Source organism: Lactuca virosa, chromosome 6, assembly GCF_052849685.1.
Source record: "Lactuca virosa cultivar CGN04683 chromosome 6, Lactuca_virosa_CGN04683_v6, whole genome shotgun sequence".
Classification (NCBI taxonomy): domain Eukaryota; kingdom Viridiplantae; phylum Streptophyta; class Magnoliopsida; order Asterales; family Asteraceae; genus Lactuca; species Lactuca virosa.
Window position 1 is genome coordinate 270171833 of NC_136431.1, and position 13922 is coordinate 270185754.

The following is a 13922-nucleotide window of genomic DNA, read 5'->3' on the forward strand; positions in this document are numbered from 1 at the left end:
TCTATATCGGGGTTAGGTGCGGTGCTTATGCAGAGAGGGCACGTGATAGCATACGCATCGAGGCAGCTGAAGCCTCATGAGACGAGGTATCCCACCCACGATTTGGAGTTGGGGGCAGTGGTGTTCGCCCTCAAGATATGGCACCATTATTTGTATGGGGTTCGGTGTACCATCTACACGGACCACAAGAGTTTGAAGTATCTGATGGATCAGCCCAACCTGAATATGCGCCAGAGGAGATGGTTGGATGTGGTAAAGGATTATGACTGTGAGATCCTGTACCACCCGGGCAAGGCTAACGTGGTAGCCGATGCTCTGAGCCGCAGGGCGGAGAGTGCCCCGATTCGAGATATATGCATGAGGACGACGGTGATGACTCCGGTGTTGGATACCATTCGAGAGGCCCAGGCAGAGGCTGTGATACCGGAGAACCGCAAGAAGGAGCGGGTGATTGGATAGGTGTCCGAGTTTGTGACGGATAGCCGGGGACTTATGACCTTTCGTGGTCGGATTTGGGTGTCGTATACGGGCGGGGCACGTAGCATTCTGATGGAGGAGGCACATAGATCGAGATTCTCGATCCATCCCGGGGCCACTAAGATGTATTTGGACCTGAAGAGAGACTACTGGTGGCCCTGTATGAAGAGGGATGTTGCATGGGTAGTAGAGAGGTGCTTGACCTGTCGCCGGGTTAAGGCCGAGCACCAGCGTCCGCATGGCAAGTTGCAGCCATTAGAGGTTCCCCAGTGGAAGTGGGAACAAATTTCTATGGATTTTATCACCAAATTGCCGAGGACCGCGAGGGGTGTTGATGCAATTTGGGTGATTGTGGACCGGCTGACGAAGAGCGCTCATTTCCTTGCTATTAGTAAGAGCTCTTCTACGGAGAGGCTGGCAGAGACATATGTGAGAGAGGTGGTGTCGCGGCATGGAGTGCCAATCTCGATTGTTTCAGGCCGAGATGTACGTTTCACTTCCAGGTTCTGGAAGAAGTTCCATGAGGAGTTGGGTACGAGATTGCACTTCAGTACTGCTTACCACCCACAGACGGATGGCCAGAGTGAGCGAACGATACAGACACTCGAGGACATGCTTCGGGCATGTGTTATGGACTTCGATGGAAGTTGGGACACATACCTACCTTTGGCTGAGTTTTCTTACAACAACAGCCACCATTCGAGTATTGGCATGCCTCCCTTTGAGCTTTTATATGGGAGGAGGTGTCGGACTCCCATTTGTTGGGGAGAGGTGGGGCAGCGAGTGATGGGTAGCACTGAGATAGTGCTTAAGACGACTGAGCAGATACAACAGGTCAGACAGAGGTTACTGACATCCCAGAGCCGTCAAAAGAGTTATGCGGATAGGCGGCGATCCGAGCTCGAGTTCCAGGTTCGAGATTTTGTACTCCTGAAGGTATCTCCTTGGAAAGGAGTGATTCGATTCAGGAAGAGGGGCAAGCTGGGGCCCCGATACATTGGCCCGTTCAGGGTGACCGCGAGGGTGGGTAAGGTAGCATATCGTCTGGAGCTACCCGACGAGTTGAGTCAGATCCATGATACCTTCCACGTATCCCAGTTGAGGAAGTGTATAGTCGATGAGACGGCGGTTGTGCCGCTAGAGGATATTCAGGTGGATGCGAGTCTGAATTACATTGAGAGGCCGATCGCGATCTTGGATCGGAAGATCAAGGTTCTGAGGAACAAGGAGGTGCCTCTGGTTCAGGTCCAGTGGCAACATCAGAGAGGGTCCAAGCTGACTTGGGAGCCGGAGTCGGAGATGCGGAAGCAACATCCGGAGTTGTTCGCGGCATGAGACTTCGGGGGCGAAGTCTGGTTCTAGTGGGGGAGAATTGTAACACCCCGAAATTCAGGTATATCTCTTTAATCCTTCTTCTTTCCCAAGTTGTCAAAATTGGACCAAAAATAGAAAATGGTGATAGGTGGGTACGTTGGGCGTACTTACGAGTACGTTGCGCGTACCCATGGGCGTGCCTTTGACGCGGACTCAACCCAGTATATGGGGCGTACCTTAGTTTACGCTAAGCGTACTGGGCCCAGACTCAAAACCCTAAATGAGACATGAGAACTATAAAATGGATGCTATGGCCTCCATCGCAGCCACCATTTCCAGAGAGTGAAACCCTAAGAGAGCCAACCTTCATTCTAATCTTGTGTGTGTGTGTTTTGGGTTTAAAAGTATCATTCTGTGCTTGTGAAGAAGAAGAGAGGGCCATTGTGGAAGCTAGAGTTGGAGTGCAAGCTTGGATCTGAGCTCTACAGAGGTTGGAGCACCACTTGGAGGTAAAAAGCTCAAAGCTTTCCTAGTCTTTTTGGATTTGTGCTTTATGGACCATTTCTAGGGTTTTTATCCCAAAGGTGGAGACTTTATGAGTAAAGGAGCTCCATAGGACCTTGATCTGTCCATGTCGGTATATATTGTGTTATAGATCCGTAAAAATCCAATCTTGGACATTAAGATTAAGTCATGCATGAGATAAGGGCTTAATGAGGAAAGAGGAAAGGTGTTTGGAGTGATTGGTGACCTTTACAGCCATGCAAAGGCTTAAAGGTTTCGACTTTATGGGTTAAGAGGTATTAGAATGGCCAGATCTGAAATATGAGCTTATGTCTTAACCAGTTAAGACCAAAATCATGAGGAGTGTGAAACTGGGACTTACGTTGGGCGTAATCCCAGTATGCGCAGCGTAGGGGGTTGAGCTCCCCGATTCTGTGAAGCCTTCGAGTACGCCCAGCGTACAGAGTTGGTACGCGCCGCGTACTTCGGAGGGTTGACTTTCGTTGACTTTTAGGGTTTAGCCAACAATTGGACCTTTGGGCCATTTGAGGGGTAAAATGGTCTTTTACCTTTTTGAGAGAATATAGGGACGGACTAGTTTAGGCTTTGAGAGTCGTATTAATTAGAGATAATTATTTTCTGTGATTAGGCGGAGGCTAGATCAGTATTTCGAGTTCGAGTTTATCAGAGCTACCCGAGGTGAGTCTTCTCACTATACATTACCTAGAGTAGTATCTATGTGCAGACCGGAGGGTCTTATGAGTTATGTGTATGTTTGAGTTTATGTGCATTGTGATATATGTATGCTATATGTTGTATAGACCGGACCGGAGGGTCCAACGATTTAGACCGGACCGGAGGGTCCAACGATTTAGATCGGACCGGAGGGTCCAACGAGCTAGACCGGACTGGAGGGTCCAACGAGCTACGGGTCTGGAGGGTCCCGCTAAGACACATTGACCGGAAGGTCATACCGAGTTATAGCCTCGAGTGGCTTATGTGCTGTATGTGGTATTTTGGGGAACTCACTAAGCATTTATGCTTACTGTGTTATGTGATATGTGTTTCCGGTACCAGCGAGGATAGCGGGAAGGCGCCGGCATGATTTGTACACACTGGCATAGAATTATGTTTTGAGATTCTGGGATATGTTTTATTGTGATGACATTTGATACATGAGATTTTTGAGAATGTTATATGAGTTTTGTTATGTTTGAAAAATGAAAAATTGTTTTGAAAAATTGTGTCGTTACAGTTGACGAGCTTGTACCCGGAAGGGTCGAATGTCCGCTTTGCTGCGGGGTGTTTGAGGGATAGAGCTAGATATTGGTGGGAGTCATTTGGTGACTCGCTGGGATCCCCAGCCATCGAGGCTATGACTTGGTCAGATTTTGTTACCAGATTCAGGGCTGAGTTCGTGCCGGCTGCGGAGCTTCAGCAACTGGCTAGGGAGTTTCTGGATATGAGACAGATGACTGAGACAGTGGCGGAGATCACCGCCAAGTTCAGGGAGAGGGCCTTGTTGGTACCTCAGTATGCGGGGGATGAGGAGATGCGGAAGACCCGCTACCATGATATGTTGAGGGCTGATATCAAGGAGCATGTCAGCTATTCAACCTGCCCGACCCTGGAGTCCATGATTGCCAGGGCGGGGGAGAGAGAGCTCGATTTGGAGCACGTCAGGAAGAAGAAGGCAGAGACTGAGCAGGTTACTGGGGTTTCGGGGAAGAAACCCAAGGGATCCGACGTTAGGTCGAAGGGCTAGTCGGGCCAGAGCCGCTGCAGGAAATGCGGCAGGCCGCATGAGGGAGCTTGTAGAGCGGGATCGTTAGGCTGCTACAAGTGCGGCAAGACGGGACACTTTGGCAGGGATTGTACTTCCCCCGCCCCCACAGTTCAGACATCAGACCTGATTTGCTTGCATTGCAATCAGAGGGTCCATAAAAAGGCCAATTGCCCTAGATTATCAGCGGTATCAGCAGCAGCGCCGGTGGTGGCGCCGACTCCAGCGACAACACGAGTTGCGGATGGCCGGAAGGTCAAGGCAGAGGCTCCAGTGGTGCGGAGCCGAGCGTTTCAGTCGACAGCCGAGGAGGCACGCGCCGCACCCGATGTGGTGACGGGTATGATTTCTTCCTTATGTTCTTATTTTATATCGCTGTGATTTTGATATGTTATATGTATGCTCTGTTTAGGATCGTTCCATGTGAACGGTATCCCAGTTCAGGTGTTGTTTGATTCGGGTGCTACCCGATTATTTGTCTCTCTTGCGCTTAGCAAGAAGTTTTCTGAGTCCTCGGGCATGTTGGATTGCCCTCTAGAGGTCGAGATTGCGGACGACCGGTCAGTACGAGTATCAGAAGTTTTCAGAGACTGTCTTTTGAGACTGTTCGAACAGCGCAACCTGGTAGACTTGGTTCCCATACCTTTATGGGGGAACAAGGTTATTATAGTTATGGATTGGCTAAGCCCCAATGGGGCGGTGATCGACTGCGCACGGCAGTTGGTGCCGATCAGGACCCCAAGTGGGGGAGAGCTGGTGATTCAGGGCGAGAGGCCACAACGAGGGCCATCTTTACGTTCAGCAGCGAGGGCTAGGCGCTACCTTCAGCAGGGTTGCGCAGGATATGTCGCCTACGTTATGGATACCCGGGAGGCGGGTAAGGCGACGGTAGGCGATGTGCCAGTAGTACAAGAGTTCGTGGATGTATTCCCTGAGGAGCTGCCTGGGATACCTCCGGAGAGACAGGTAGAGTTCAAGATCGACCTAGTCCCTGGTGCGGCTCCGATAGCCAAGGCACCGTATCGGTTGGCTCCTCCTGAGATGCAGGAGTTGTCTATACAGCTACAGGAGCTGTTAGACAAAGGATTCATTAGACCGAGCCGATCACCCTGGGGAGCCCCGATTCTGTTTGTGAAAAAGAAGGATGGGTCGCATCGGATGTGTATAGATTATCGGGAGCTAAATAAGGTAACAGTGAAGAACCGTTACCCACTCCCGAGGATTTATGACCTCTTTGACCAGCTACAGGGAGCATCTTGGTTCTCCAAGATCGATTTGCGTTCAGGATACCATCAGATTAGGGTCAGGGAGGAGGATGTGCAGAAGACTGCCTTTCGGAAGCGTTATGGTCACTATGAGTTTGTGATGATGCCTTTCGGGCTCACCAATGCTCCTGCCGTGTTCATGGATCTCATGAACCGTGTGTGCAGACCGATGTTGGATCGGTCTGTGATAGTTTTCATCGATGACATCTTGGTTTATTCCAAGACGCAGGAGCAGCATGAGGAGTACTTACGGGAGGTTCTGGATACTTTGAGGAGGGAGAGCTTATATGCTAAGTTCTCCAAGTGCGAGTTCTTGTTGCGCGAGGTGCAGTTTCTTGGGCGCCTTGTCAATCAAAATGGGATTTCGGTTGACCCAGCCAAGGTGGAGGCCGTGATGAGGTGGGAAGTTCTGAGGTCTCCATCTGAGATTCGGAGCTTTCTGGGACTGGCAGGCTATTATCGGAGATTCATTCAGGACTTCTCCAAGATAGTCGTACCCCTGACCCGGTTGACAAGGAAAGTCGTGGTCTTTCGCTGGGGGCCTGAGCAGCAGACTGCATTTGAGACGTTGAGACAGAGATTGTGCGAGGCGCCAATCTTAGCCCTGTCGGAGGGCATGGAGGATTTTGTGGTATATTGCGATGCGTCCATCTCAGGTTTGGGCGTTGTATTGATGCAGAGAAGGCATGTTATTACTTACGCTTCGAGGCAGCTGAAGCCTCACGAGGCGAATTATCTGACGCATGATTTGGAGCTGGGGGCTGTCGTTTTCGCCCTCAAGATTTTGCGTCATTACCTCTATGGGATTCGCTGTACCATTTACACGGACCACAAGAGCCTGAGGTATCTCATGGATCAGCCAAATTTGAATATGAGGCAGCGTCGGTGGCTTGATGTGGTAAAGGATTATGATTGTGAGATCCTCTACCACCCAGGGAAGGCCAATGTTGTGGCGGATGCGCTTAGCCGCAAGGCAGCGCCAATCAGGGATATTTGCTTGCGGATGACCGTAGTGACTCCACTTTTGGAGCAGATCCGAGAGGCCCAGCTAGAGGCCATGAAGGAGGAACATCGGAAGAGCGAGCGTATTGTGGGTCAGGTTTCCTCTTTCGATTACGACAGCCGAGGATTGTTGACTCTTCACCCTAGGGTGTGGGTCCCATATCATGGAGGTGTGCGCCAGGTATTGATGGAGGAGGCGCACAAATCCAGGTTTTTTATTCATCCCGGGGCGACGAAGATGTACAGAGATCTTCGACCCGATTACTGGTGGCCCTGCATGAAGCGGCATGTCACCTGGTACGTGGAGCGATGCTTGACCTGCAGGAAGGTCAAGGCCGAGCACCAGAGGCCACACGGCAAGATGCAGCCGCTAGACATTCCCATGTGGAAATGGGAAGATATTATTATATTGATTTTATCACCAAGCTTCCCAGGACTGCACCGGGAGTGGATTCGATTTGGGTCATTGTGGATTGGTTGACCAAGAGTGCCCACTTCATACCGATCCAGGAGAGCATCTCGGCCGAGAAGTTGGCCGACATCTACATCCGAGAGGTAGTAGCTCGGCACGAAGTGCCAGTTTCAGTGATTTTGGACCGAGACGTGCGGTTTACTTCCAGGTTCTGGAAGAAGTTTCACGACGAGTTGGGTACTCGTTTGCACTTCAGAACAATGTTCCACCCGTAGACGGATGGTCAGAGTGAGCGGACCATCCAAACTTTAGAGGATATGCTGCGGGCATGTGTTCTAGACTTCAGGGGTAGCTGGGATACCTACCTTCCATTAGCTGAGTTCTCCTACAACAACAGCTATCACGCGAGTATCGATCGCCCTCCCTTCGAGATGTTGTACGGGAGGAAGTGCTGAACCCCGATATGTTGGGGCGAAGTCGGACAGAGGATCATGGGAAGCACCGAAGTGGTGCTCAAGACGACAGAAAGGATTCAGCAGGTTAGGAGCAGACTTCAAACTGCTCAGAGTCGACAGAAAAGTTATGCCGACAAGCATCGTTCGGACGTGGAGTTCCAGGTCGGGGATAGGGTCCTCCTGAAGGTGTCGCCTTGGAAAGGCGTCATCCGATTCAGGAAGCGGGGCAAGTTGGGCCCCAGGTATATTGGACCCTTCAGGGTTGTAGCCCGGGTGGGCAAGGTGGCATATAGGCTGGATCTGCCAGCCGAACTCAGTCAGATTCATAGCACCTTTCACGTCTCCCAGTTGTGGAAGTGTCTGGTGGATGATTCGGCAGTGGTGCCTTTAGAGGATATTCAGGTTGATGACATCCTGAACTAAATCGAGCGGCCAGTGGCGATCCTTGACAGGAAGTCGAAGGATCTGAGGAACAAAAGAATGGAGCTGGTAAAGGTGTAGTGGCAGCACCGCAAGGGCTCGGAATGGACCTGGGAGCTAGAGGACGAGATGAGGAAGCATTACCCCGAGTTTTTTCAGGACCCAGTAGCAGACTTCGAGGACGAAGTCTAAAATAAGTGGGGGAGATTTGTAACACCTGGTTCCTGCTACGTATGTAATTCAAGAACTTCATGTATTTCCTCTGGGACTCGACGAGTTGGTGGCCCAACTCGTCGAGTAGAGTCGTGATTTGCGAGAAGTTTAAGTGGCCTACTCGACGAGTCGGGAGACCGACTCGGCGAGTAGGTACTGTTTGAGGGAAACCCTAAATTTGAGGGTTTGTACCCTATTTAAACAACTTATCTCAGCCTCCATCGTCCCTATTACTCCCAGAAAGCATTATCTCGAAACCCTAGTCGTTATTAATGTTTTTTTAGCCTTGAGGTGTAACTTTGTGTGTTTGAAGCTTGAAAAGAAGGAGGAGGCTTGTGAGATCAAGGGGAATCAGGAAGATCCAGAGTTTTTGGCACATTTCCAGCTTATTGAAGGTATAAAGTTGAACCTTAACTATTCTCTGTGTAGATCTTGATTTTGGTCCATTTTCCTCTATTTTCCTAAGTCTTAGAGAGGGTGTATTCGGGATTGAGTATTGGAAGTCAGTTTGTGCTTCAGATCTGGGGCTATTGGGAGTTTTTATGGCATAAAGGTGCCCACTTTGTTGCCATAAACACCCCCATGCATCTTATAGACCATCTTTTATGGCTTTTTGAGCCAAAGACCTCATGCATGTGCACCAAGTTTGGAACTTTACGTGTAAAATGGACATTAGGAGGCAAGATCTATGGTTTTGGTGTGTTAAGACCAATTTAAATCGACCATATAGTAATGGTCAAAGATGAACTCGGCGAGTCGTTCTTGGGACTCGGCGAGTCAGGGTGTAATGAACACCAAATCCTTTCTGTCGAGGGACCAGATGATAGGATGGAAGGTCCCTTAGTTTCGTAGGTTCCTAAAGGGACCTGGGAGTCATGGGACTCGACGCGTGTTTGAGCCAACTCGACGAGTCCAAGGCAATCTCCCAATCTTTGAAGATGGACTCGGCGAGTTGTTCATACAACTCGGCGAGTCATAGACTGGACATATTCATATGAGGGAGATGAACTCGAGGAGTTCAAGGATGAACTCGGCGAGTCGGTTGAAGATGGTCCCTATGGTATGATTGAAGGAGAACCCGTCGATTTCTTGCTAGACTCGACGAGTAGAGTCGAGGGTGGTATCGAGTTAAAGGAGTATGGACTCGACAAGTTGGTAGACCAACTCGGCGAGTCAGGTCAACTGGATGTTGACTTTGACCAATGTTGACTTTGATTGAATTGGGTTGACCCTGGTTAGGGTTTCATGTTCGAATTGACAAATTAGAAGGGTTGCCGTGTAGGGATTGAGGAGTCAAGGAGAGCCGACTTTTACGCCGAGGACATTTCAGACACTACACGACATCGAGGTGAGTTACCTTCCAGTAGAAGTGTGTCTAAGGCATCAAGGCTGGCCCACCAGTAGTTGTTTAGTTGAGACGATTGTCTTGGTGATAAGTGTCTGGTTTGCTTTGGTTTGATATGTGTGCATGCTAGCGTGATGTGTTATATGTGTTAGTATCAGTAGGAGGGAATCGTCCCCGATTCGGTCGCTAGGACCGATGGGTAGGTCGGACGCCCCAGATATGTCTGACAGTATGATTATGATATGATATTATATGCTAGCAGTAGGGGGTGAAATAGTCCCCGTGATCGGTTGAGATAGACCAGAGGGTAGTCGGCGCCCCAGAATGGCCATACACGGGTAGGTCAGTACCCCAGAACGGCTTGACACGGGTAGGTCAGCACCCCAGAATGGCTTTACATGGGTAGGTCAGCACCCCATAACGGTTGGCATGGGTAGGTCGGGCACCCCAGAATTGCCCGACAATATGTATGTTGTTTGGTATGTTGGTATGATGGGGGAACTCACTAAGCTTTGTGCTTACAATTTCAGTTTTGGTTTCAGGTACCTCTTCGACCAAGGGGAAGGAGTCGGTGGTGTAGCAGCGCATCACACACACACACATTATTTCCGCATGGAGTTTTCTGGGATTGTACTCTGATTTTCCTTACTTTTGATGATATAGTTTTGAGACACGATGTTATGGTTTTATGATTTGATGTAACATTGACAATGTTTTGGTAAACTGTTTTATAAATTACTTAATTAAAAATGAAATTTTTGGCCTTGAAAATTGGGATGTTACAATAACAATCAATAGCTAGCATATACAGGTGGTTATACAGATCTAACAGATCACTACAACATAGCAATATCCTATATATAGCAGGATACATATCTAACAGATCATTACAGCATAACAACATCCTGTATACCAGGATACAAATCTAACAGATCACTACAGCAAAATAGCATACAATAAAACCATGATATTAATCCAATGGGTCAGCCATGGTGCCTTCGACCGGTAAGTATAGTGAGGAAAACTCACATCACAATCTGACAAATAGCTGCTCAATATTGTGCTCCTAAATACCTGATCAATCCAAATCCTAAATGTCAAAACATTTCCATTCTAAATTAATAACATTTCCTCAAAATACCCTTGTCAAAACTGATCAAAATCAACAAGTCAACTGAGTCAATACAGCCGAGTCAACTCAGTCAAGTTCACTCAACCTAGTCGACTCGAGTTTCGTACATGGGCGTACTCCGGAGGTACGCAAGGCGTACAAGCTGTCCGGGGCATTGGGTCCAGATCTGGATACGCGCAGCGTACCCTGCAGGTATGGCCAACGTATGCATCAGTCCCCCTCTTAACTTATTAAGTGCTTATTTCTTCGACTTCACACGTCCAATTGCAGATCCAAGGATAAAATACCATCAAGATTCATAAAGTTTCCAAATTTATGACTTTGCGTGTCCATTAAGTTCTTAATACACAAAATCTCAACATCTTAACGCCTTAAGACTTTCTATAGCACGCATGGAGTAAAACTAACCATCAAGACCACATGTTTATGACTTAAGACTCCCCATAAGGTCTGAAAGGACGACTTATTTGGTCAAGAGAATGCCATGCTCAAGAATCACCATATTTAGGACCAAAAAGTGCCCTAAAGAAAGAAATGGATTCATCTACAAGATAGAGCGATCAAATTATGAGCTTTTTACCTCCAAGCGGTTGCTAGCAAGTGAGGAATCCCATATCTAAGTTGCTTCCAAGCTTCAGGGTTCTTACGCCAACTTCTCATTCTTCAAGAACACCAAAAAGGCACACAAATGAGCTCAAAACACTCTTCTCACTTAGGGTTTGTTAGAGGGTCGAATTCTCGGATGGGGGCTGATGAGAGAATGATAAATGTGGCTATAATGGTGTTTATATATGAACTAAACCCTAAAAATTAGGGTTTGAACTTCCTCCACGTACACCCTGCGTACGAGGTGTACGCCCAGCGTACTAGGGTCTACCCTAGTACGCTTAACATACACAATGTACGGCCAACATACTACCGTATTGCCAAAAATTACCAAAATGCCACTGTGGGCCATTTTACACTATTTCTTATACTCATGGACTAAAATGCAATATTTATCCATATATAAGGTTAAAATTGAAAATACATCAACATCGGGATGTTACAGTTCTCCCCCACTTGAACTAGACTTCGTCCCCGAAGTCAGACATCGTGAACAACTCAGGATAATGCTCCCGCATCTCTGTCTTCGACTCCCAGGTCCACTCGGAGCCTTTCCTATGTTGCCATTGAACGTTTACCAAAGGTTTCTTCTTGTTGCGTAGAATCTTCATCTTCCTTTCTACTATCACTACTGGCCTCTCAACATAATTCAGGAGCTTATCGACCTGAATATCATCCAAAGGAACCACGACTTTATCGTCCAATAGGCACTTCTGCAAGTACGAAACATGGAAAGTGTTGTGAATCTAGCTGAGATCACTTGGCAAATCCAACCGGTAGGCCACCCTGCCTACCCTAGCGATCACACGGAACGGTCTAATATACCGGGGACCCAATTTTCCCCTCTTCCTGAAGCATATCATGAATTTCCAGGGTGAGACGTTCAGTAATACCATATCACCGACCTGAAATTCCAACTCTGATCAGCACCGGTGGTTTGAAGCTACAATTCGCTCAAACCAAGGTTGTGATACAACTTGTAATGTCTCAAAAATCACAACAAATTAAAACTTTTCAAAACAACCCATTTACTAAAAAGAAGTTTTTACAAAACCATTTTATCCAAAACATTATTTAAAATTAGAGTCTCCCAAGATCCAAGCGACATAAAACCAAGGATGTGTACGGTCACGCCTTCACCTTGCCACGGTCCTCTGAAGTACCTCAAACAAAACTAAAAATGTAAGCCAACGCTTAGTGAGTTCCCCCAAAGTACCAAAAAACAACATAACAAGCAAGCATACAAACATGAGCAACCAGCTTGAATGGAGCACCTCGTAGGGCCTAAAGCCTATCTAGACTGTTCCACATGCAGTCGGCCTGACTAGACCGCATCGCACGGCCTACAACCTTTCTGAACTGCTCTACGTTCCGCCAGCCTGACTGGACCGCCTCGCACGGCCTACAACATATCTGGTCGTCCCTGGGTGTCTTGGCCTACAACACAAAGTAGGACCGCCTCAACCCAAACCAACATGTCGACATATGCAACAAACAAACATGAAAACAAAGCTGGTAAATAAAGATGATCATACGATTCTAATGGATCACAATAACATAACAACATACGGTAATCAGGTTATCAATCCAATGGTCCATCCTTGGTGCCTTCGATCCGTAAGTACAGTGAGGAAAACTCACCTCACAGTCTCAATAACTCCTAGCTCCGACAACTAGCTCAACCCAAATCCTAAGTGTCAAAACATTTCCATTCTAAGTTAATAACATTTCCCCAAAAATACCCTTGGCCAAAAATGATCAAAACCAACAAGTCACCGAGTCAACAGTGCCAAGTCAACTCAGTCGAGTCGACTCAGGCTTCGTATATGGGGCATACTTCAGAGGTACGCGGGGCGTACTAGCTGCCCGAGGCATCGGGGTCAGATCTGCATATGCGCAACGCACCCTTCATTACGCCCAACGTACGCAACAGTCCCCTACTTAACCCATTAAGTGCTTATTTCTCCGATTTAACACGTCCAATTGCAGATCCAAGGGTAAAATACCATCAAGAGTCATAAAGTTTCCAACTTTATGACTTTGCATGTCCATTAAGTGCTTAATACATAAAATCTCAACATCTTAATGCCTTACGACCTTCTTTAGCATGCATGGAGTAAAACTAACCATCAAGACCACATTTTTATGACTTAAGAGCCCCCATAAGGTCTGAAAGGACGACTTATTTGGTCAAGAACATGCCATGCTCAAGAATCATCATATTTTGGATCAAAAGTGCCCTAAAGGAAGAAATGGCTAGATCTACAAGATAGAGTGATCAAATTATGAGCTTTTACCTCCAAGAGGTTGCTAGCAAGTGAGGCATCCCATATCTAAGTTGCTTCCAAGCTTCAGGGTCCTTGCGCCAACTTCTCATTCTTCAAGAACACCAAAAGGCACATAAATGAGCTCAAAACGCTCTTCTCAATTAAGGTTTTCTAGAAAGTTGAATTCTCAGATGGTGCTGATGAGAAAATGATAAATGAGGCTATAATGGTATTTATATATGTACCAAACCCTAAAAATTAGGGTTTGGAGTTTTTGCACATACACCTTGCGTACGAGGTATACACCTAGTGTAATAGGGTTCGCCCTAGTACGCTCAGCGTACACAACGTATGCCCAACGTACTACCCTATTGCCCAAAATCACCAAAATGCCACTATGGGCCATTTTACACTATTTCTTATACTCAGGGACTAAAATGAAATATGTAATCATATATTAGGTTACAATTGGAAATACCTTAACATCGAGATGTTACAATTCTTCCCAACTTGAACTAGACTTCGTCCTTGAAGTCCGCTGCTGCGAATAACTCGGGGTAATGCTTTCGTATCTCTACCTCCGGCTACCAGGTCCACTTGGAGCCTTTCCGATGCTGCCACTGAACCTTTAACAAATGTATCTCCTTGTTGTGTGGAATCTTCATCTTTCTTTCCACTATCGCTACCGGCTTCTCAGTATAATTCAGGCGTTCATCGACAGATTTTA